A 25,489-nucleotide genomic window follows, 5' to 3' on the forward strand; every position below is an offset into this window, starting at 1 on the left:
CGACCTATTTTTCTGCGTCCTTGGTACTGTGGTCTTATCCAGAGAAGTAACATTTTGTCTTGCATTTGCAAAAATCTCTACCTTTCCCCACAAGGGGATTTCAGCACAGTTGGCTATTTTAACAGATAACATGGCGCATGTACCACACATTCCGTTCCCGAGTCCTTGAAAGTAATTTTTCGCTTTTTATGGGCTATCTTGTTCTTCCCAGCTACATTTTTGGGGAGTACAGCAGAATAACTTGCTACTCTTTTTTTTTTTTTTTTTGAGACAGAGATTTTGCTCTTGTTGCCCAGGCTGGAGTGCAATGGCACAATCTGGGCTCACTGCAACCTCCACCTCCCAGGTTCAAGCGATTTTCCTACTGAATAGCTGGGATTACAGGTATGTGCCACCACACCTAGCTAACTTTGTATTTTTAGTAGAGACGGGGTTTCTTCATGTTGGTCAGGCTGGTCTCAAAATCCTGACCTCAGGTGATCCACCCACCTCGGCCTCCCAAAGTGCTGGGATTATAGGTGTGAGCCACCACTCCTAGCCCACATTTTAAAACATGAGTAAAACTGCATTTATCTCTGATGGAACGAATGGGCACAGCAGGAGACAGATGGTACCTTTCCTAGTTTCTTTCAGCCTCCACAGTGTATATCTTTTTTTTTTTAAGAGACAGGAGTCAAGCAAGGTGGCTGACACCTGTAATTCCAACATTTTGGGAGGCTGGGACAGGAGGATGACTTGAAGCCCAGAGTTTGAGACCAGCCTGCGCAACATGGTGAGTCCCCTGTCTCTACAAGCAGGGTATGGTGGCTCTCACCTGCAGTGTCAGCTACTTGGAAGGCTGAGGTGGGAGGATCACTTGAGCCCAGGAGTTCAAGGCTGCAGTGAGCTATGATTGCATCACTGCACTCCAGCCTGGACCAGAGATTGGGACCCTGTCTCTTAAAAAGAGAGAGAGAGTCTTGCTGTCACCCTGGCTGGTGTGCAGTGATGCAATCACAGCTTGCTGAAGCCTCAAATGGGCCCAAGTGATCGTCCTGCTTCAGCCTGCTGGGCAGCTGGGATTACAGGTGTGAGCACCTTGCCTGGCCTAGTACATCTTTTGACACATTTCAGGCCCAGAGCATCCACCAAACAGTATTATTTAGCTAAAATTCAGTAACTTTTGTTTTTGTAGTACTGACCCCAGTATAGAAAGCAGCGAGGAACCAATAACTTGGAAAAAAAGTTTTGTGATTACATAAACATTCTCTTTTATGAACATAAATTATGAAATAAAATTAATTTTCTTTAAAAAGGCGTATGTTCCACCATCAAATGAAACTGATGTATATGGGAAAAAAAGGCACACGTGAACATGTTAGACATCAGCCTAACTTTGCCACCACTTTAATTTAATCCAAGTGATTCAGTTATTGTAGGGACATTTTCAAACAGCCACATTACAACTCAGAAAAGAAATAGGAAAGCTAGGTCGAGAAGGCAGACCTTTCTAGTATTTTGCTTCTTATTCAAATATTGAGAGTCTGTTATGTCACTCACTATAAGTAGCCATATAACTTGCAGTGAAATAACTTTGATTAATGTGTATAATCAAAAACTGCAAATAAAATAAATTTTCGGTTCTGTTACGAATACCCTTCTACAGACCCAGACAGACATCTGAATATGCAACATGCAAGCGTGGGGTGATGGCCTCAGAACAGAGATCAGGAGTGAGAGGGTGACCAGCCATGGAGGAGAAGTCATTGCAAACCCTGGCACGGTGTCGCGCAGGCAAGTGATGCCCTTCACGTGTGAGTACCGAGAGAAAAATTATAACTTGCATGCTAGTATTGCACCCCTGAAACTATCAGTGCTATAGACTAGCATTTGCCACATTTCCAGAGCACCCCAGATAGTCACATTTTTAGGGCATACATTTTCTTTTTGTTGTTGTTTTTGTTGTGTTTTTTGTTTTTTTTGAGACAGAGTCTGGTTCTGTCTCCCAGGCTGGAGTGCAGTGGCGTGATCTCGGCTCACTGCAACCTCCACCTCCCAGATTTAAGCTATTCTCCTGTTTCAGCCTCCCAAGTAGCTCGGACTACAGGCATGTGCCACCATGTAGGGCATATACTTTCTATAAGAGTGAAAAATTTCGGTCGGGCACGGTGGCTCAAGCCTGTAATCACAGCACTTTGGGAGGCTGAGGCGGGTGGATCACGAGGTCAAGAGATCGAGACCATCCTGGCCAACATGGTGAAACCCCGTCTCTACTATAAATACAAAAAAATTAGCTGGGCGTGGTGGTGCGCACCTGTAGTCCCAGCTACTCAGGAAGCTGAGGCAGGAGAATTGCTTGAATCTGAGACGTGGAGGTCGCAGTGAGCCGAGATCGCGCCACTGCACTCTAGCCTGATGCCTGGTGACAGAGCGAGACTCTGTCTCTAAATAAATAAATAAATAAATAAGAGTGAAAAATTTCCTCTGTTGGTCTGCCTTAAGATTTTGCTAAATGCAACAATATGTTTTAACTTTTCTTTCCTCCCTTCTCCTCCCTCCCTCTCCCTCCCTCTCTCCCTTCCTTCAGTCCTTCCTTCCTTCCTGCCTCCTTCCTCTCCCCTTCCCCCTTCCTCTCTCCTCCTTCCCCTTCCCTCTTCCCTTCTCTTTCCTTCTTTTTTCTCTGTTTCTTTCTTTCTTTCTGAGACAGGGGCTTGCTCTGTTGCCCAGGCTGGAGTGCAGTGATGTGGTCTTGGCTCACTGCAGCCTCAACCTCCCTGGCTTAAGCCATCCTCCCAGCTTAGACTTCTGAATTGCTGAGACCACAGGCACGCACCACCACACCTGGCTAAGTTTTTTTTTTTGTTTTTTTTTTTTTTTTTGTATTTTTTTGTAGAGACAGGGTTTCACCATGTTGTCCAGGCTGGTCTCGAACTCCTGGCCTCAAGCGATCTGCAAGCAAAAAAGCTGTTTGCACTTTTCAAAGGGGAAAAGAATTGCAGACTCAAGACTGAAACATATTCTTTGTTGTAGGTGTGCGTGTTTGCTCACAGCCCTTACACAGCTTGGGTAAGGAGCCCAATTTTTAGTGGAAGAAAGGGAAACTGCCAGTTTCAACCGCACAACTGAGATATTGGATAAGTTACTTTACAGTTTGGTGTTTCCATTTCCTGATCTGTATGACAGATACAAGACTATGTACCCATTTGGTTTAGTTTGGTTTTGGGCTTAACTAATCTCCGGATACCCTTTTTACTGTGAAATGTCTGTGATCTGCCTCTTAGGTTACACAGATGCACTCATTTCTTTGCATTGCAGTTTTTTTTCTAGTAAAAGTAGTTACGGTTTCTTGTCTTCCTTTTTAGAATATCTTAAGTAACACCCTACATCCAAGCTCCCAGTAGGTTTCCAGTTCTAACATGATGCAGAGTTCCATAGTGCCCACAAGTATTGATGTATTAGGGCAGTGTGAACCTGGAAGCCACTTCGGAAAATTGTAAGGTAAGATGACATTAGAAAAATGATTCATCAAAATGCCAAAGTGTGCAAAAGCATATCCTCCCTCGCATTTCTGCACAATTTGTGTCAAGTGGTCAAGCAGTTCCTAAGCAACGGTGCGGAGGCGGTTGCTAGGCTGGCTTTTCATGTGTCCACGGATTCAGCCGCTAAATAGATGGTAAGCCCAACTGCATTCACACAGTTTATTGCTTAAAGAGACAGTAAGACCATCATGGTGTAAGCTCCCACATCCCTAGTCCCACGGGATGACACTAAACCAGAGGGGCTAGGTGACATTGAAGGGCCAACTCAAAAATGACTGCCAAGCCATTTTGTAATAGACTTACACAGAAGCCTGCAGGAGGGATGCAAGTGTGGGCAAGGTAGAAAGCCCCAGGCCAGGCCGGGCGCGGTGGCTCAAGCCTGTAATCCCAGCACTTTGGGAGGCCCAGGCGGGTGGATCATGAGGTCGAGAGATCGAGACCAACCTGGTCAACATGGTGAAACCCCGTCTCTACTAAAAAAAAAATGCAAAAATTAGCTGGGCATGGTGGCGCGCGCCTGTAATCCCAGCTACTCAGGAGGCTGAGGCGGGAGAATTGCCTGAACCCAGGAGGCGGAGGTTGCAGTGAGCCCAGATCGCGCCATTGCACTCCAACCTGGGTAACAAGAGCAAAACTCCGTCTCAAAAAAAAAAAAAAAAAAGAAAGAAAAAAAGCCCCAGGCCACACCAGAGCCACAGAGGCCGATGAGAAACTGCCTCATGGTGGCTCTTCACCAGGCTGCTTGTCTTGCCAGTTCCAGGAAAAAAATCACAGGACATTCTGCCAAGACTCAAGTCAGACTTCAGGTAGGCCTTTACCTTTGCCCACGTGGAGATGTGGACGGTCTCCATAGCTTCAAGGCAGAGCTGGTCCCTACAACTGCACTGCCTGGCCTTTTGTGTAACCAGCTAAGAATTTGTTTTCAAAAAATACAGGCCAGTTTGAGCGCTGTGGCTCACGCTTGTAATCCCAGCACTTTGAGAGTTCAAGGCGGGCAGATCACCTGAGCTCAGCAGTTCGAGACCAGCCTAGCCAAAATGGTGAAACTCTATCTCTAATAAAAATACAAAAAGTTAGTTGGGTGAAGTGGCAGACGCCTGTAATCCCAGCTATTTGGAAGGCTGAGGCAGGAGAATCGCTTGAACCCAGGAGGCAGACGTTCCAGTGACCCAAGATCGCACCACTACACTCCAGCCTGGGCAAGAAGAACAAAACTCCCTCTCAAAAACAAAACAAAACCAAAAACAAAAAATTACAAAAATCACCAGGTGTGGTGGTGCATGCCTGCAGTCCCAGCTACTTGGGTGGCTGAGACAGGAGAATCACTTGAACCCAGGAGCCGAAGGTTGCACTGAGCTGAGATGGCATGACTGCACTCCAGCCTGGGCAACAGAGCAAGACTTTGTCCCCCCACAAAAGAGCAGGCCACCCTATCAGATGCCCCAATTAATTGTACAGGGTCACAGATCCTTTCTATTGTTCTTAAGTGACATCAGATGGGAATAACTGTGGCTATGATCAGGTAAAATGATCAGATCCACCTGGGGAATAGACCACAGTTGGGCTCCTGGTCAAAGCCAAGCCAGCTAAATCTTTTGTTAATCCAGGTGCAACTAAAGGTGTCGGCAACTGCAACAGCCTGCCCTGGCCACTAGCAGGTATCCAGGCCAATGTGTTGGCCCCCCACCATTCATGCTGGAGAGCTTAGTCTGGTCTGTGTGGGCAGGCAAGTGTAGGTCTGACATCCATGTAAGAAGAGGTCCCGTATTGGGGCATAAACTGTATCTAGAGTTTAGGGCCCTGGTGTTTTTTTTTTTTTTTTGACAGAGTCTCACTCTGTTAGCCCAGGCTGGAGTGCAGCGGCGCGATGTCATCTCACTGCAGCCTCTGTCTCCTGGGTTCAAGCGATTCTCCTGCCTCAGCCTCTTGAGTAGCTGCAATTACAGGTGCCCACCACCACGCCCAGCTAATTTTTGTATTTTTAGTAGAGATGGGGTTTCACCATGTTGGCCAAGCTGGTCTTGAACTCCTGATCTCAAGTGATCTACCTGCCTCGGCCTCCCAAAGTGCTGGGATTATAAGCATGAGTTACCTCACCAGGACTTTTTTTTTTTTTTTTTTGAGACAAGGTCTTGGTCTGTCACCCAGGCTGCAGTGCAGTGGCATGATAGCTCACTGCAGCCTCTGCAAGAATTAAAAGAAAGAGGAGAGAAACACAAAGGGTGGCTTGACAGTCAACAGGTTTATTTTAAACCTGCGAGGAACTTCTGATCAAGTTAGATCAGAAGCTGTACTCTCTTACAGACTAAGAGTTTTTAAGGATTCAGGGTGGGAGAGTTATCTTCTTTATTTTTTTTTAGCTATCTAGTGTAAGGTATTTTGTTAAGGGTGGGAGAGTTTATCAGAGGCTTGGACTACTTCTGTGTCTCTTTGTTGTGCTTATCTGGGAGGGAGAGTTGTGTCTGTCACATACATCTTCCTGTAGCTGCAGGAACCAGCCCCCCTCCTACCCCCCTCACCCCCCCCCACCCCCCACACCGGAGTCTGCCTTTAGCTTCCTTATCTTAGTGCACCTGAAGGGAAAGGAATGTGCCTATTAAGGCCCACTGTTTTACTGGGGACACATTGTACAAGGGTGAAGTTTGGCAGTTACCCAAGAGACTTTCTCCCTGCCTTCCTCTGTTTCTGAGCTGTCTTATCTGTGTTTTGCTGTCTGCTCTTTTCTGGCTGCTTGTAGTGAGAAGAGAAGTGATTTCCTTGACATGCATGAGGCTAAAAAGGGAGCTGGAACTTAAAGTGGCAGTTTGTCCAAGATGATGGTGCTCCTGCTCTGTCATTCCAGACCCTATAGTTATAAAAGGACAAGGGGGGACGTGTTCCTTCTGCTACCTCCTGCAGGAGTGTGGGGGGTGGAGAGTTTCTTGGTCTCGGATTGACTGCAGGGGCAACACCGTCTAGAAATGTTTTTGGGTGGTTGTCTGTGAAATGGCCGTGATTCTGTCAGTTAAATTTTTTGAAAAAAGTTCATTAGGCAGGGTAAAAACATTAGTTCTAGGCATATTACTAGGAGAGGGCCCAGGAATGGGATGACCCATGCTATGATTTTGTTTTGATTTTTATTATTTATTTATTTATTTATTGAGACGAAGTCTTGCTCTGTCGCTAGGCTGACGTGCAGTGACACGATCTCAGCTCCCTGCAACCTCCAATTCCCATGTTCAAGCAATTCTTCTGCCTCAGCCTCCCCAGTAGCTGGGACTACAGGCATGCACCACCACGCTCGGCTAAGTTTTGTATATTTTTTAGTAGAGACGGGGTTTCACCATGTTGGCCAGGATGGTCTCGATCTCCTGACCTTGTAATCCACCCACCTCGGCCTCCCGAAGTGCTGGGATTACAGGCATCAGCCACCGCACCCGGCCTGATTTTGGTTTTAAAACCAAGAATTGATTTGGTTGTTTTGCTATTCCCTTAGCTTTTTAGCCCTTCTTTTTCATTTTTTTAGCAGCATTTCTTACTAGGCACGATTGCTTGAGATGCAAACAACACTACTTCCCCAATGAAAGGCAGTGGCTCCCTTTTCCAGCTGTTAGAAGATTTAGTCCCCATTTGTTTTGGGGCACTACTCCAGCCAAGGAGCCTAGTTGGTCTTGGATGCGTAGAAGGTTTCGGGCTATATCTTCTAAGGAGCCCTGTAGTTTTGTTGAAAGAGCCTTAATGTATGTTAGGGAGGTGGCCAATCCGCTTGCTCCCAACCCAAGTCCAAAAGTTATACCTAAGGCGCCCATTAAGGGAATGATGTGGATGGCCCTTCTTTTTCTAACATAGTGGACGGATGGGATGGGTAAATGCTGGTCCGGAAGAACTAGTCCAATGGAGGGAGATAGATAAACTAGTGTAGAGCTTCTGGTCCAGTTAGTGGGGAGACAAAGACATGTGTTGGTGTCACACAAAAAGAACAAGGCTTTGTTGTAAACACAAGAAGAAATATGGAAAAAGAACAAGTGGATTAAAGATGGGGTGCTTTTTTTCTTTCCTGTGGTTTATTATTCCAGACTGACAAAGAGGAGGCCAGGGAGGCATCTACTATAGCAGAGATATAAGAAGAGTTACTTTAAACAAATTTTTTTTTAAAATTATTTTTATTTTATATTTGTTCTTTTTTTTTCTGCTTGATTTAACAAAGGAAGAGTTACTTTTTACACACGTAATGCAGTCGGATGCTGAGCCATTAATATTGAGCCATGGGAAAAGGTGTGCATTAGGGACAGCACAGGTTAGGCGGGGGACATTGGCTAAGGGAGAGGCTGGAAAATGAGTGAGCAGGTTGCAGAAATGCTCCCCTTTGCTTCAGGTGACACTTGGTAGTTACTTCGATTAGTTTGGTGGTCAAAGGGGTGTTTAACAATGATAGTGCAGTTACATTGGTGAGGGGATAAGGACCCAACAGGGAGATTGCCCTTAGAGTCTGAAAAGCAGAGTGAGGCTTGTTGAAAATGAAAGTTGTGTTTAGTGATAGGACCTTCAATGGGGGGGCCTTGGGGCTTAAGGTATTGAAGAAAGTTCTAATAGGTTTGGAATAATTTGTTAGCCTGATTGGCCCTGGAAATTGGATCATCGCCGAATAGAGAGTCAACTTTTTTAAACGGGGAAGCTCCATTTTGGAGTTTATAAATTGGGGTTATCTTTCCAGTCAAAAGGTCATGAAGGGGTGCAGGAAGGGCTAAGAAGGAAGTCAGCGATAAGCACATCCAGCATTCCGAGGCAAGGGAGGAGTCAGCCTGCAGTAAGAGGGACTGTGTAGGGTGTGTAGAGCATCTGAGCTTGAGAGCAGTGAGGAGCGGTTGTATTGGTGAGGTTGATGTATTCAGGGAATTTACAGTAAAAGAAACAAGCAAAAAGAGAAAAAGGTGATTTGGGTAGAAGTGAAGTCCTGGAAAGTTCCTTGAAGCCATAGCTCCCGTAGAAGAGCAAGGAGCTGATCAGGATGTTCAATGGGTGCTTCGTGAGGGTACCACTGAAGGTCTGCAGCAAGGTGGGTTAGGAAGCGATGAAAGTCAGGAAGTGAGAGAGACATAAGCGGCTTTGTGGATTTTTCCTCTTTTTCCTCCGGGATTCGGGTGAGGCAAAGGGAAGTGGGTCCTGTGGAACAAGAGAAAGCTGAAGGAGTTTTGGATTCAGTTGTTTGAGCATGTATGTGGTAAAGGGAAGTCTTTTTCTTTTCTTTTTTTTTTTTTTGTTTGAGAGAAGTATAATGAATCCAGTTAGGGAGTCCCTGGAGTTTTGCTGCCATGGGTGTGGTAAGGATGATCTGGTAAGGTCCCTTCCATTTAGGCATAAGCGGGGAATTGAGGGTAGGACTGCGATTTTATGTTTTTGAGACGGAGTCTCACTCTGTCACCCAGGCTGGAGTGCAGTGGCGTGATCTTGGCTCACGGCAACCTCCACCTCCCGGGTTCAAGCGATTCTGCTGCCTCAGCCTCCCCAGTAGCTGGGATTACAGGCGCATGCCACCACGCCTGGCTAATATTTTTGTATTTTTAGTAGAGACAGGGTTTCACCATGTTAGCCAGAATGGTCTCGATCTCCTGACTTTGTGATCCACCTGCCTTGGCATCCCAAAGTGCTGGGATTATAGGCGTGAGCCACCGTCCCCGGCCAGGATTGGGATTTTTTATGAGAATCCAGTCTTCTGGCTGTAGGAAGGGATCAGAGGACTTAGCAACGGGTTATGGCAGGTATTTGTCAGCATATTCCCAAATGAAATGGCGGATAGTATGTAGAGGTGGGGCCTGACCCTGAGGAGTGGTTTCCCATCCATGAGTTCAAAGGGGCCGAGCATGAAAAGTCTACATGGGAGCGCCTGAATTTTTAGAAGGGCCAAAGGTAAAAGTGTAATGCAGTCTTTATGTGTTTGGGGTGAGTACCTGGTGAGGGTGCTTTTAGAATGCCATTCATTTTTTCAATCTTTCCTGAAGATTGAGGTCAATAGGGGATGTGTAGCTTTCAGGTGATTTGTAGAGCACGTGCAAGTGTTTGAGTAATTTGAGAAATGAATTCAGGACCATTATTAGATTGAAAAGAAAGAGGCACCCCAAATCTGGGGATGATTTCTGTTATTAATTTAGAGGTGGCAGTAGAAGCTCGTTTGTTGGTTGTGGGAAAAGCCTCGAGCCATCCCGAAAAGTTATTGACCAGAATTAAAAAAAATTGAACCTTTTTTACTGGGGGCATACGTGTAAAATTAATTTGCCAGCCTGTCCTGGAAGGTGTCCCCTGGTCTGATGGGTTGACAAAGAAGGGGGTTTAGTGTTGGAGTGGGGTGAAGCTTTCTGGTAAATAGAGCATCGAAGGGCCAATTAGCTGTTTCTGTATATCTGGGGTTATGTGTGTATGGGAACTTAAGAAATGTAGAGGGGAATGGCTAGGGTGGAAGAAGTTGTGAATGTCCTGTAAAATAGTTGTTTGTTTGTTTGTTTGTTTTTTGACAGGGAGTCTCGCTCTGTCACCCAGGCTGGAGTGCAGTGGTGCAATCTCGGCTCACTGCAACCTCTACCTCCCCAGTTCAAGCGGTTCTCCTGCCTCGGTCTCCCGAGGAGCTGTGACTACAGGTGTGCAACCACCACGCTCAGCTAATTTTTGTATTTTTAGTAGAGATGAAGTTTCACCATGTTGGCTAGGCTGGTCTCGATCTCTTGACCCTTGTCATCTACCTGGCTTGGCCTCCCAAAGTGCTGGGATTACAAGTGTGAGCCACCACGCCTGGCAAGAGTTGTTTTTTCAGGGTCAGGTAGGACTAATTTGTTTTCTATGAACCAGGGTGGGTGTTTGAATTGTGCCCCACCATGATTAGTTGTGTTTGGTGTTTTGGATAAAAGGAAGGGGATATGTTTTATGAGGGGAAATAGGTATTGGAGAACTGGATGATTGGTTGAGGCTTGTTTTGTCCAATAGTCAGCTTTACAGTTTCCTAAAGAAATGTGGCTGTTATTTGACTGATGTCCTTTGCAATGGCTACCTGCAACCTTTTCTGAGAGTAAAGCTGCCTTTAGCAAATGATGGATTAGTTTTTCATTAATTATAGGAGTTTCCTTAACTGTGAGATAGCCCCACTCGCTCCAAATTTGGCATTGGAATGGATGATGTTATAGGCATATTTAGAATCGGTGTATATAATGTCTGGGCACAGTGGCTCACACGTGTAATCCCAGAACTTTGGGAGGCCGAGGTGGGCGGATTATGAGGTCAGGAGTTCAAGACCAGTCTGGCCAACATAGTGAAACTCAGTCTCTACTAAAAATACAAAAAAATTAGCCGGGTGTAGTGGTGTGTGCCTGTAATCCCAGCTACTCGGGAAGCTGAGGCAGGAGAATCACCTGAACCCGGGAGGTAGAAGTTGCAGTGAGTGGAGATCATGCCATTGCACTCCAGTCTGGGCCACAGAGCAAGGCTCCATCTCAAAAAAAAAAGAAAAAAAAAGAATCGGTGTATATATTAACTTGCATGCTCTTTGCTAGGGTTAATGCTTTTATTAGGGCAATTAGTTCTGCTTGCTGGGAGGATGTGCCCAAAGGCAAGGGGGCAGACTTTACGACCCTTCTAGGTGGGAGAGAGTGGGCATCATCATGATATCCCTCAGTGATGGCATATCCTGCTTGGAGGGGAGGGTTTTTTGATGTGCTGCTGTCTACAAACCGATCCGGGGCTCCCTTTATGTGAGTGGAAGTAAGGTGGTGAACCATGGTGAGCAAACTTTCTATTAGATTAGAGCATGAGTGTTGGTTGGAGTCCAAAGTAAGTGTTGAAGGTAAAAGAGTGGCATGATTAGTGGGGAGCATCGATGAAGAGAGATAGAGGGTTGAAGGAGAGTTGAGTGTAAGGCTTGCATGCAAGAGGATGAGATGGAGGTGAGCACCTTATGGCTGAGCATATCTCGTAGACTGTGAGAAGAAAATGCCTGAAGGGGTTCGTAGAATGTGAGTTTTTTTTGCCTCAAGGATGATCAGAGAAGCTGTGGCCAAAATTTTTAAGCAAAGGGGACAACTTTTATAAATGGGGTCTAATTGTTTTGAAAAATATGCCACTGGTTAGAGGGAATCTCTCATAGGTTGAGTTAATACTGCAAGGGCCTGATTATGAGAACTGTGTAAATACAGGTGAAAGGGTTTCAAGGGGTTTGGAAGGCCTAAAGCAGGGGCTTGTAATAAGGCACGCTTTAGGTGAGAAACAGCGTGGTAAAGGTCTGGGGTGAAAATGAGTAGTTGGTCAAGATTTCCTTTTATGTGTTCATAAAGGGGTTTAGCAATAATGTCAAAATTTGCTATCCATAATTGGAAATATCCCACTGATCCAAGGAAAGAAAGTAAGTCCCTTTTTGTTTTGGAAAGTGAGATTTGTTGTGTGCTTTGCTTTTGAGCCAGTAAAATTTTTGGGTATTTAGAGCTATGACTAGTCTATTTAAAAAAATTTTTTTTTTCCTTACTGGTTATTCTAGTTAATGATTAGTCTTAAGTATGAAAGTTTTGGGGAGATTAATTGAGCCTTCCCTTTTGATACCTGGTACCTGCATTCAGCCAGAAAATTTAGCCAGGCACAGTGGCTTATGCCTGTAATCCTAGCACATTGGGAGGCCAAGGTGGGCAGATCACAAGGTCAGGAGTTTGAGACAAGCCTGGCCAACATAGTGAAATCCCGTCTCTACTAAAAATACAAAAAAAAATTAGCCGGCTATAATGGTGTGCACCTGTAATGCAAGCTACTCGGGAGGCTGAGGCAGGAGAATCAGGTGAACCCAGGAGGCGGAGCTTGTAGCAAGCCTAGATCGTGCCACTGCAGTCCAGCCCAGGCAACAGTGTGAGACTCCATCTCAAAAAAAAAAAAAAAAAATTTAAAAGCCTGGTGGTGTGTTGAATACAATGTTCTAGAGAGGTGCTGCAAAGAAGTAATCTGTCCATATATTGAAGCAAAACTCTATGTTATAGAGATAGTTGGGAAAAATCCAGTTGAAGTGCCTGACTGAAATAGTGAGGGCTGTCTCTAAACCCCTGGGGGAGGACAGTCCATGTGAGTTGTTGTGAGTAGCCTGTGTCAGGGTCAGTCCAAGTGAAAGCAAAAAGGTTTTGAGAAGAGGGATGTAGAGGAATAGTAATAAAAAGGCATCTTTGAGGTTTAATACCAAGAAATGCCTAGTGTTGGGAGGAATTCGAGATAGGAGGGTGTGGGGGTTTGGGACAACAGGACAAACAGGAACAATAGTGGAGTTGATTTATCGCAAATCCTGAAACAGTCTATAGGAGCCACCTGGTTTTTTGATGGGGAGAATAGGAATATTGTGGGGAGAATAGGTGGGGATTAAAATACTGGCAGCCAAAAGTCAGGAGATGATGGGCTCGAGTCTCCATAATCCATTAGGGTTGAGGGCCTATTGTGGGACTACTCTGTAGCACTTAGGATCCTTCAGTGAAATCTGAATTGGGAGAATGGTGGGATACCATTATGAGGGAGTCAGTGTTCTATACTATGGGATTTACCTGACTGAGGAATTTGAGTTTTAAGTTTATTTGATGTGGAGTGTTTGAGGAAGGGGTTTTGTTTTTGACATAATAATAAGTAAGTGTGGCTTTGGTGCCGGACCCATAAATGAATGATTCCCCCTAATTTGTGTAGGATATCCCTTCCTAGGAAAGGAGTGGGGCAATGAGGAATGATCAAGAAAGAGTGAGTGAGGGTGACTTCCTGAATGAGCAGTATAGAGGTGGCATTTTGTATGGGGTTTCTTGTATGCCCTTCACGCCAACAACAGAAACGGATGAACTCTCTAATAGGCCTTGATATTCAGATAACACCAATAGACTCATCCCGGTACCCAAAAGAAAGGAAATAATCTTACCTGACACCGTAAGACCCTGGGTTCCGTGGACTCAGGAGGCGTGGAGGCGAAGGATTCTGGGCACGCTCAGTCTTCCGTTGTCAGCACGAGCAGTGAAGAGATTTCCTCCTGTGATGGTCAGGGGGCTTTATTATGAGCTGCACCCGAAGAGGGCAGATGTCCCCATTGGGGGCAGTCCACTTTCCAGTGTCCCCAAAGACCACAAGTTGGACACGATCTGCTCGGGGGTCAGGGGGTTAGAACAAGCCTTTGCCTGGTGTCCAGACTTGCCACATCCGAAACAGACTCCCAGAAGGGTGGGAGAGTTTTCTTTTGGGTCATTGGGAGGCTTTTGTGTAACTGGCTTTTGGGTAGCAGAAGCAAGCATCTGGTATTTTAACCAGAGCTGTTTGTCTTTTTGAATTTTTTTGTTCCTCATCTCTGCTGTTAAAGACATGGAAGGCTACATTTAGGAGGTCCTGCCGGGATGTCTGGGAACCCTCTTGTAACTTTTGTAATTTTTTTCTGGATATCTGGGGAGGATTGGGAAATAAATTAGAGGTAGAGAAAGTTTGCCCTTCTCTAGATTCTGGGTCCAAATTGGTATATTTTAGCATAGCTTCAGTGAGGCATGGTAAGAAAAGGGCAGGATTTTCTTGAGGCTCTTGTGTAATTTCTCTAAGTTTTTCATAATTAACTGCTTTATGGGCATTTTTGTCCATATTCACAAGGAGACAGATAATCATGTGGTCTCTTCATCTGATGCCATTATCTCCCCGTTGGTAAGTCCAGTCTGGGTCTCTATGGGGGACTGCATCATTAGCCACTGGATTTTGTATAGGGGCTTGATTATGGAGTTCATCTGCGTGTGTTTCAGCTGAATGCCAGATGAGCTCTTTTTCATCAGGAGTGATGGTGGAGGTTAGAATTATATAAATATTGTGCCAAGTTAAATTAAAGGATTGGGTTATGTACAGGAATTTCCTGTGATAATGAGAGAGATTTTCAGGAAAGATCCCAGATGCTGTTCGATCTACGACATATTAGACATGGAGAAAGGGACGTGAATGCGAGTATTACCTTTAACTCCAGCCCCTTCCTGGAGAGGGAGAATGGCTGACGTGGTTTAACTGGCTAGAGTAGTTTTTGAACGGGTTACAGGTGGAGAAGGAGGAGGGGCAGGGTTGGGGGCTGCTGGGGCAGAGGGTTGAGATGGGTGGGCGAGGAGTGGGTGCAGGGGTTGAGAATACAGAAAGGGTTAGTTTGCAGGGTCCAAAGGAGTTTTGGAGGAAGGGGTTCCAGAAAAAGGAGAGGGTTTTCATTAAGAAGAAGGATTTCATGAGGGGTGCAAGCTTGACATAGGGAGGGTCGGGATCTAAGGTAGAAAGAAGCCTGAATATAGAGAATCTCTTATCATTTGCTGTTCCTGGTTATAAAGTTTTCAAGGTCCCTGAGAATTTGAAAGTTAAAGGTGCCACTGTTGGGCCATCGGCTGTCGTAATCTAATCTGTATTGGGGCCAAGCTGTGTTGCAGTAGAAAATTAAATGCTTTGGCTTTGGGTCCCCTGTAAGCTGAGCTTGTCCAGGTTGTGAAGGGGGCAGCCCAGTGGGGAGGATGTAGCAATGTGGGATTGTTTGGCACCCCTGTGGTCTGGTAAGAGGAAGATGAGGGTGTCTGTTTTGTTCTAGAGGTCCCCAGACAAAAGACAGAGACCCAGAATCCTCTTTCTGAAAGAGGACAGTTAGGCTAAGAAACTGGGTGTCCCCAAGATTTCCTCTAGCTTAGTTCTATTGGTCCTCCAAGGACCTGGACGGCAGCCTGGACTTTCTGTGGTACTGGGACAAAGCCAGGAGAAGGCAGATCTTACCAGTCGGCTGAATTAGTGTCCGATGCTAGATGTTCCGGTTAGAATCAGCAAAAGGCTTCCCAGACTGGAGCCACTCAAAGAAGAGAGAGAGAGAGAGAGAGTGGGGAGCGGGGAGAGAGAAAAAGAGAGAGAGAGAGAGAGATTGAGAGAGAGAAAGGAGAGGGAGGAAGAGCGAGCAAGGGTTAGGGAGTGAAATACCTGTTATGGGCAGTTGGAGGTGGATTCCTGAGACCTGAGAGTTTCGAAAGCCCACCGTGGAGTAGCCCCAGCCTGAGCCTCGCAGTCCCCTTCAGGTCAGCTGTCCTCCTCATGCAAATTGCTTGAAAATTGAAGTGAAAGAAAAGACAAGGTGGGTGGTCAGAGATCCTCAGGATCCAGGAGTTAACTCAGGATGCACTGCCATTGCCCATTGCTTCCTGGGTTGCAAGAGAGTCTCTGGCCCCCACACCTGTCCCAGGTGTCAGCATCAAATGTAAGATTAAAGAAAGAAGAGAGAAACACGAAGGGTGGCTTGACAGTCAACAGGTTTATTTTAAACATGGGAGGAACTTCTGATCAAGTGAGGTCAGAAGTCACACTCTCTTACAGACTAAGAGTTTTTAAGGATTCAGGGTGAGAGAGTTTATCAGAGGCTTGGACTGCTTCTGTGTCTCTTTTGTTGTGCTTACCTGGTAGGGAGAGCTGTGTGTCTGTTCACAGGTATCTTTCTGCAGCTGCAGGCATATCCCCGGAGTCTGCCTTTAGCTTCCTTATCTTAGTGCACCTTAAGGGAAAGGAATGTGCCTATTAAGAAGGCCCACGGTTTTACTAGGGACACATTGTACGAGGGTGAAGTTTGGCAGTTACCCAAGAGACTTTCTCCCTGCCTTCCTCTGTGTCTGAGCTGTCTTATCTGTGTTTTGCTGTCTGCTCTTTTCTGGCTGCTTGTAGTGAGAAGAGAAGTGATTTCCTTAAAATGAACGAAGCTGGAAGGGCAGCTGGAATTTAAAGTGGCAGTGTTTGTCTGAGATGACAGCGCTCCTGCTCTGTCAGGCTCGACCTCCTGGGCTTAAGCAATCTTCCCACTGCAGCCTCCCAAGTAGCTGAGACCACGGGCATGCCCAGCTAGTTTTGTTATTATTGTTATTAACTTTCATTTTATGTTCACAGGTACATGTGCAGGTTTGTTACATAAGTTCATGTCTTGGGAGCTTGGTGTACTGATTAGTTCATCACTCAGATACTTGGCCTAGTACCTAACAGTTATTTTTTCTGATCATCGCTCTCCTCCCACCTTCCACACTTAAGTAGGCCTTAGTGTCTATTGTTCCCTTCTTTGTGTCTGTGAGTTCTCATTATTTAGCACCCACTTATAAGCGAGAACATGTAGTATTGGGTTTACTGTTCCTGTTTATTTATTTTATTTTTTTAGAGATGGAATCTCCCTATGTTGCCCAGGCTGGTCTTGAACTCCTGGGCACAAGTCATCCTCCTGCCTTGGCCTCCTGAAGTACTAGGATTACAGTCATAAGCCACCACACCTGGCCAGAATTATGTATTAAAACAGGAATAAACCAATTTTGTGTCCCTTATGGGAGACAAACTCTTTGAGCAGAATTAAACAGCTGCAGGCCAGGTGTGGTGGCTCACGCCTGTAATCCCAGCACTTTGGGAGGCTGAGGCAGGCAGATCACTTGAGGTCAGGAGTTCAAGACTAGCTCAGCCAACATGGTAAAACTCCGTGTCCACTAAAAACACAAAAATTAGCTGGGCGTGGTGGCGCACGCCTGTAATCCCAGCTACTCCGGAGGCTGAGGCAGGAGAATCACCTGAGCCCAGGAAGTGGAGGTTGCAGTGTGACAAGGCATGCCACTGCACTCCAGCCTGAGCGACAGAACAAGACTCTGTCTCAAAAAAAGTGAAAATGAAAGTAAGCAATAAAAAAAATAAACAGCTGCAAAGCAGGCTGGAATGCTTCTGAAGAGGACAATGAGGCTATCATTATGACCGGAATATTTGCATCCTCCTGACCCCCAAAAATTCATCTGTTGAAATCCTAACTACAAGGTAATGGGAATTAAGAAGTGTGGCCTTTTAGAAGATGATTGAGGCCAGGAGCAGTGGCTCACCCCTGTAATCCTAGCATTTTGGAAGGCTGAAGTGGGCAGATCACAAGATTAGGAGTTCAAGACCAGTCTCTCCACTATGGTGAAACCCTGTCTCTTCTAAAAAATACAAAAATTAGCTGAGCATGGTGGCATGTGCCTGTAGTCCCAGCTACTCCAGGGGCTGAGGTAGGAGAACAGATTGAACCTGGAAGATGGAGGTTGCAGTGAGCCAAGATGGAGCCACTGCACTCCAGCCTGGGCAACAGAGTGAGACTCCATCTCAAAAAAAAAAAAAAAAGAAGATAATTGAGTGATTAGGGACTAGTGCCATTATGAAACAGGTCCAAAGAAGCTTGCTGGCCCCTTTTACCACGTGTGGACACAGTGAGAAGGCATCATCTGTGAACCAGAAAGCAGGTCCTCACCAGACCCAGAATCTGCTGATGCCTTGGTCTTGGACTTCCCAGCCCCCAGAACTGTGAGAAATCCATTTCTGTTGTTTACAAGCTATCCACTTTGTGGCCGTTGGTTACAGTAGCCCAAACAGACTGAGACAGCACTTACAGTCAGCAGGGCCTTACCGTTATGGTCTCCTCAGAGTGCACTGGATTTTGCTAATAGGTTTCTAGCCACCTCAGCAGCATTTTTTTTTTTTTGACTTGGGTTCTAGGACACGGTTACCAAAGCATTCTGAGATGACAGGTGAAGCCAGGAGAGAACCATAGGCAAGAGCCCAAGAGAGACTAAAATGGCTCCATCCCCACACCTCTCCTAGGCCACTTGCAAAACCTGGGACCCAGTTTCCATGAGGTGGGCATGGAAGGGATAAAGGTAGCGTAGAAAGGATTCCTTGTGTGGTTTGGGTCTCTTACAGGCAGTCTGGGCCTATTCCTCTTCCCCCTGACTGCATAATTAAACATTTCATCCAAATAGGAGATGCTTTTTGGGCAATTGCCACGTTTACAGCTTATATTGCCTGTTATAGATACTCTACAAGAGCTGGTGATCCAGTGATCCAATTATCTTTTTTTTTTTTTTTTGAGACAGGGTCTTGCTCTGTTGCTCAGGTTGGAGTGCAGTGGCACAATCATGGCTCACTGCAGCTTCAACCTCTAGAACTCAAATGATTCTCCCACCTCAGCCTCCTGAATAGCTGGGGCCACAGGTGTGTGCCACCATGTCCAGTTAATTAATTTTTCTTTTCTTTCTTTCTTTCTTTTTTTTTTTTTTTTTGTACAGCCTATGTTGCCCAGGATGGTCTCAAACTCCTGAGCTCAAGCGATCCTCCTGCCTCAGCCTCCCAAAATGCTGGGATTACAGGTGAGAGCCACCACCCACTGCCTTTTTAATATTTTCTGTTGTTTGTTTTTGAGATGGAGTTTCACTCTTGTTGCCCAGGCTAGAGTGCAATAGCACAATCTCAGCTCACCACAACCTCCACCTCCCGGGTTCAAGCAATTCTCCTGCCTTAGCTTCCTGAGTTCCTGAGTTGCTGGGATTATAGGTATGCACCACCACCCTTGGCTAATTTTTTGTATTTTTAGTGGAGTCGGGGTTTCTCCATGTTGGTCAGGCTGATCTCGAACTCCCAACGTCAGGTGATCCGCCCACCTCGGCTTCCCAAAGTACTGGGATTACAGGCGTCATGAGCCACCGCACCTGGCCTAAACTTTTAATTTAGAAATAATGGCCGGGTGCGGTGGCTCATGCCTGTAATCTCAACACTTTGGGAGTACGAGGTGGGCAGATCACCTGATGTTGGGAGTTTGAGACTAGCCTGACCAACATGGTGAAATGCTGTCTCTACTAAAGATACAAAAATTAGCTGGGCATGGTGGTGGGCGTTGTAATCCCAGCTATTTGGGAGGCTAAGGCAGGAGAATTGCTTGAACCCAGAAGGCAGAGGTTGCAGTGAATAAAGATGATGCCATTGCACTCCAGCCTGGGTAAAAGAGCGAGACTCCATCTCAAAAAAAAAAATTTAGAAATAATGATACATTCTGTTGAAGTTGCAAAAATAAAGTACCAAGGTTCTGTGAATAATTTATGCAGTTTTTGCATAACTATAGTACAATATCAAAAGGAGAAAATTGACACTGGTACAATCCACCAATTTAATTAAAATTCCTTCAGTTTTAAAAGCACTGATTTCTGTGTGTGTGTATGTGTGCGTGTGTGTGTGTGTGTACTGCTATGCAATTGCATTGCACACACACACAAATAATTCATTACACGAATTGCATGTGTAGATTTGTGTAACGACCACTACCATGGAGATTCAGAATCATTCCCTCAGCACAAAGAGCTGCCTTCTAGCCTGTTACAGCTCCCTCTCCCCAACCTTGTCTCCTTGGCAACCAGTAATCCCTTCTCCATTTCTGTAATTGTGTTATTTCAAGAATGGTACATAAATGGAATCGCACAGCATAAAACCTTTGAGATTGGCTTTTTTTTCCACTCAGCATAATTCCTTTGAGATCCAGCTAAGCTGTTGCATTTATCATATGGAGGTACCACCATTTATTTAACCATTCACTCACTGAACGACATCTGGGCTAATTAGTTTTTGGCTGTTATGGATCAAGTTGCTAAAGCCATTCCTTGTACAGGTTTCTGTGTGAACGTAAGTGTTCATTTTGCTGGGAAAGATGCCCAGGAATGTAATATCGGGTAGTATGGTAGTTGCATGTGTGGTTTTATGAGAAACTGTCAAAATATTTTTTCCAGTCTGTAGCTTGTCTTTTCATTCTCTTCAAAGAGTCTCTCTCAGGCAAACATTTTTGGTTTTGATGAAGCCCAATTAATCACATTTTCCTTTTATGGATTGTGATTTTGTGTCACGTATGTCACTTTGTCCAGTCTGAGGTCATGAGGAATTTTAGGCTGGGGGTGGTGACTCAAGCCTGGAATCTCAACACATTGGGAGCAAAAGGATGGCTTGTGCTCAGGAGTTTTAGACTAGTCTGGGCAACATGGTGAGAGAGACCTTGTTTCTATAAAAAGTACAAAAAAAAAATGAGCCAGGTGTGGTAGTGCATGCATACCTATAGTCCCTGCTACTGAGGAGGCTGAGGTGGGAGGATTGCCTGAGCCAGGGAGGTTGAGGTTGCAGTGAGCCAAGACTGTGCCACTGCACTCCAGCCTGGGTGACAGAGTGAGACCCCGTTTCAAAAATAAATAAAATAAAATAATAAAAATAATAGTGTACTCTATTGCCAAGATTTCTGATCAGCTTGTGATATTTTCCTATGCTACTCTTATCTCTAAAGCAAAACCTATTTTTAAACCAAGAATGCTTTTTGTTCTTAAAGTACTAGGACATTTCCATAAGTTCTGGGTCTTTATTCAGTTAGTTAACATTATATCCTTGTTCCTTCAACCATGAATATCTTGTGATCAAGAGTGCCCAACCCTCAGGGAATGTAACCTAGCAGGTTTGACTTTTTCTGGCCTTTATTTTTTTTGAGACAGGGTCTCGCTTTATCACCCGGGCCGGACTGCAGTGGCTCAATCACAGCTCACTGAAGCCACGATCTTCTCCCGGGCTCAAGCAATCCTCTTACCTCAGCCTCCTTAGTAGCTGGGACTATAGGTGCATCCCATCAAAGCTGACTAATTTTTGTATTTTTTGTAGAGAGAGGGATTCACCAGGTTGCTGAAGCTGAGCTTGAACTCCTGGCCTTAAGCCATCCTCCCACCTTGGCCTCCCAAAGTCCTGGGATTACGGGCATGGGCCACTGCACCCCACCCTTTTTACCGTGTTGTCTTCCAGCTTCCAGTCCATGAACATGAGATGTCTCTCTATTTATTTGGATCTCCTCTGATTTCTTTCATTTATGTTTTATAATTTTTTTTTTTTGAGATGGCGTTTCACTCTGTCGCCCAGGCTGGAGTGCAGTGGTGCAATCTCAGCTCACTGCAACCTCCACCTCCCGGGCCCAAGTGATTCTCCTGCCTCAGCCTCCCAAGTAGCTGGGGTTATAGGCGTTCGTCACCATGCCCAGCGGATTTTTGTATTTCTTAGTAGAGATGGGGTTTCACCATGTTAGCCAGGCTGGTCTCGAACTCCTGACCTCAGATGATTCGCCCGCCTTGGCCTACCAAAGTGCTGGAATTACAGGCGTGAGCCACTATGCCTGGCCTATATTTTGTAATTTTTAACATACTGACCCTGTACATGTTTTGTTAGCTGTATCCTTAAGTATTTTAATTCCTTTGGAGCAATTGTGTATGGTAGAATTCAGGATCCAAGATGGCCGATCACTAACAGCTCGGGATTGTAGCTCCCAGTGAAAGCTCAGAGAACGAGATGGCGCCACACTTTTAGACGAAGTTTCGTCACTTACGGATCAGCTGATTCCCAGTGGAGGAGCCCCACGGGTCGCCAGCGCGACTCTTGTGGCCGCCGCAGCGGTTTTGCCGGCGTCTAGGCGCAGCAGCTCCTCATGCAGAGCAAACGGGACTGCTTCCCCTACTGACCGGAGTTTGGAGCTCTGGGAAATCAGAGCCGCTTGTTGCAGACTCAAGAGGGAAGCCAGACCAGAGATTCCCGGGCAGAAGAGCACCATCAGTTTTATCGCTGCTATTTAGGCCGCCACAGTGGCTTGCTCGGATCCCAGCACTGGGAATCAATAAATCGGACGTCGACTCAGAAACCTAATTAGAAAGGCGGTTCATCTACAATGAAGGGAAAAAACAGCCTAAGAAGGCCGAGTATACTCAAAATCAGAACCCATCAGCAACGGAACAAGCCCTGATGGAAAAGGACTCATCAGCAACGGAACAAGCCCTGATGGAAAAGGACTCATCAGCAGCAGAACAAGTCCTGATGGAAAAAGACTGTGTTCCATTATCCGAAGTAGGCTTTAAAAGGTGGATGATAAGAAACTTCTGGGAGTTAAAGGAACTTGTTCTAACCCAATGTAAAGAAACTAAGAACTTTGAAAAAAGGTTCGATGAAATGATGACAAGAATAGACAATATAGAGAGGAATACAAATGAACTTATGGAGTTGAAAAATACAACACGAGAACTTAGTGAAATATGTACAAGCTTAAATAGCCGAATGGATCAAGCAGAAGAAAGGATATCAGAGGTCGAAGACCAATTTGATGAAATAAAACGACAAGAATAGAGAAAAAAGGATAAAAAGGAATGAGCAAAGTCTTCAAGAAATATGGGACTATGTGAAAAGACCTAATATATGCTTGATTGGTGTACCTGAATGTGATGGAGAGAATGAATTCAAGCTGGAAAATATTCTTCAGGATATTATCCAGGAAAATTTTCCTAATTTAGCAAAGCAGGACACTATTCAACCCCAGGCAATACAGAGAACACCACAAAGATATTCCTCAAGAAGACCAACCCCAAGGCACATAATCGTTAGATTCACCAGGATAGAAACAAAGAAGAAAATATTAAGGGTAGCCAGAGGGAAAGATCAGGTTACCCATAAAGGGAAGCCTATTAGGCTTACAGCAGATCTCTCAGCGGAAACCCTACAAGCTAGAAGAGAGTGGGGGCCAATATTCAATATACTTAAAGAACAGAACTTTCAGCCCGGAATTTCATATCCTGCCAATTTAAGCTTTACATTTGAAGGAAAAATAAAATCTTTTAGGAACAAGCAAGTACTCAGAGATTTTATTACTACCAGGCCTGCTTTACAAGAACTTCTAAAAGAAGCATTATACATAGAAAGGAACAACCAGTATGAGCCTTTCTAAAAATACACCAAAAAGTAAAGAGGATTAACATAAAGAAGAATTTACATCAACGAAAGGATAAAATAGCCAGTTAATATCAAATGGCAGTAACCCTAAATTTCAATCGACTAAATCCCCCAATCAAAAGATACAGACAAAATCTAACGGTATATCTAAAGATATACAAAGACTCAAAATAAAGGGTTGGAAAAAAACTTACCAATTAAATGGAGAGCAAAAATAAATAAAAAGCAGGAGTTGCAATTCTCACAATTAATAAAATAGATTTCAAAGCTAGAAGGATACAAGGGTAAAAGGATTAATGTAATAATAAGAGATCTTAACACCCAGATACGTAAGATCCATAATGAGATTTAGATTTAACGAGACAGAAAACTGATAACGATATCCAGGACTTGAACTCAGATCCAGAACAAATAAACTCAATAGAGCTCTCCATTTTAAACACACAAAATATATATTATCCACTTTAAACACACAAAATATTGATCGGCCATTATTGATACCCATTTTAGGAATGAAGTAATATTTCTTTTTCCCTTTTTTTTCTCTTTTTCCCTCTTTTTTCCTCTTTTTCTTTCTCTTTCTTCTTAAAAAAAAATTGTGTATGGTATTGTGTTTCAAATTTTGGTCATAGTATATAGAAATGCTAATGACTTTTTTGTGTTCCAATAAAACTTTATTTACAAAAACAGTGGTTCACTGAGCTCAGGAGTTCAAGACCAGCCTGGCCAACATGGTGAAACCCGGTCTCTACCAAAAATACAAAAATTAGTTGGGCATGGTGGCGGGCACCAGTAATCCCAGCTACTCTGGAGGCTGAGGCAGGAGAATCACTTGAACCCAGTAGGCAGAGGTTGCAATGAACCAAGATCCTATCATTGCACTCCAGCCTGGGTGACAAGAGCGAAACTTCGTCTCAAAACAAAAACAAAAACAGTGGCCCATATCTGGTCATAGGCCATGGTTTGCTGGGCCCTACTCTAAGAGAACATAGAAAAACTTGGCTGGGCGTGGTGACCCACGCCTGTAATCCCAGCACTTTGGGAGGCAGAGGCGGGTAGATGACCTGAGGTCTGGAGTTTGAGACCAGCCTGGCCAACATGGCAAAACCCTGTTTCTACCAAAAATACAGAAATTAGTCAGGCGTCATGACACATGCCTGTAATCCCAGCTACTTGGGAGGCTGAGGCAGGAGAATCGCTTGAACCAGGGAGGCAGAGGTTGCAGTGAGCCAGGATCAAGCCACTGCACTCCAGCCTGAGTGAGCGAGATTCCGTCTCAAAAAAGAAAAAAGGAAGAAAAAAGAAGAAAGGAAAGAAACAGTATGGTTAATTTTAGGCCAGAGTCACATAGGCTAGCACATATCTCCACGACTAAACCATATCAATTCTGAATCCCCCCCGTTTTTTTTTTTTTTTTTCTGAGACTGAGTTGCCCAGGCTGGAGTGCAATGGTATGGTCTTCGCTCATTGCAGACTCTGCCTCCTGGGTTCAAGTGATTCTCCTGCCTCAGCCTCCTGAGTAGCTGGGATTACAGGCATGTGCTACCATGCCTGGCTAATTTTGTGTTTTTGGTAGACACGGGGTTTTTCCATGTTGGTCAGGTTGGTCTCAAACTCCTGACCTCAGGTGATCCGCCCGCCTCAGCCTCCCAAAGTGCTGGGATTACAGGTGTGAGCCACCTTGCCCAGCCTGAATCCCTTTTATATATCTCCTCATCAAATGAAAATAATCTCTTTGATTCTTTTTCCCCTGGATGAAACCTTTAGCTAGCTGGAAGATCACTCATGGCCAGAAATTCAAATGTGGGGACCATAGGCTGTTGGCCCCCTAAAGGTTCTTTGAAAATCACTGACACGAGGTACGTGGATTAACAGGAGACAGGGCATCCAGATGTATTTAACCTATGTACATGGGAGCCTCCTTAAATATCACTATGAGGTTACAGAAAGAATGGGGGTTCAGATTCTGGTCACCCAGATTATGGGAGGGGGAGAAGAGGTTTAGCTGGCAAAGGTGGCCTTGCTATGCAGATGAACCCTCCCTCAGAGATAATTGGTAGTGAAGTCTTTTGTTTTTAAAACAGAGTCTCTGTCACCCAGGTTGGAGTGCAGTGATGTGATCTCTGCTCATTGCAACCTCTGCCTTCCGGGTTCAAGAAAATCTCCTGCCTCAGTCTCCCAAGTAGCTGGGATTACAGGTACGTGCCACCATACCCACCTAATTTTTGTATTTTTAGTAGAGACACGGTTTCACCATGTTGACCAGGATGGTCTCGATCTCTTGATCTCGTGACCCACCCGCCTCCACCTCCCAAAGCGCTGGGATTACAGGTGTGAGCCATCGCGTACGGCCCCCCTAGAGATATTTAACCTTTTGTCTGTAGCTACTGGCTTAGGAACAAAAGACAGCTAAT

General features: G+C 45.0%; 3 long non-coding RNA genes across 3 annotated transcripts; 2 read left to right on the plus strand and 1 right to left on the minus strand.

Annotated features, from left to right (window-relative positions):
* Positions 1 to 281: 281 nt before the first annotated feature.
* LOC128930659 (uncharacterized) lies at positions 282 to 1,776 on the plus strand. The gene is made up of 3 exons (XR_008478922.2): positions 282 to 384; positions 665 to 772; positions 1,646 to 1,776. It is a non-coding gene; the product is annotated as an uncharacterized LOC128930659 (long non-coding RNA).
* Positions 1,777 to 3,378: 1,602 nt separating this feature from the next.
* LOC144581080 (uncharacterized) lies at positions 3,379 to 25,255 on the plus strand. The gene is made up of 3 exons (XR_013531610.1): positions 3,379 to 3,477; positions 18,581 to 18,661; positions 25,176 to 25,255. It is a non-coding gene; the product is annotated as an uncharacterized LOC144581080 (long non-coding RNA).
* Positions 7,687 to 16,015, minus strand: LOC108589745 (uncharacterized). Its single transcript, XR_001909042.4, has 4 exons — positions 15,923 to 16,015; positions 15,453 to 15,573; positions 13,408 to 13,515; positions 7,687 to 8,660 (listed from the first exon to the last, which is right to left on the minus strand). It is a non-coding gene; the product is annotated as an uncharacterized LOC108589745 (long non-coding RNA).
* Positions 25,256 to 25,489: the final 234 nt, after the last annotated feature.

The sequence above is a fragment of the Callithrix jacchus genome, chromosome X, assembly GCF_049354715.1.
Source record: "Callithrix jacchus isolate 240 chromosome X, calJac240_pri, whole genome shotgun sequence".
Taxonomy (NCBI): Eukaryota; Metazoa; Chordata; class Mammalia; order Primates; family Cebidae; genus Callithrix; species Callithrix jacchus.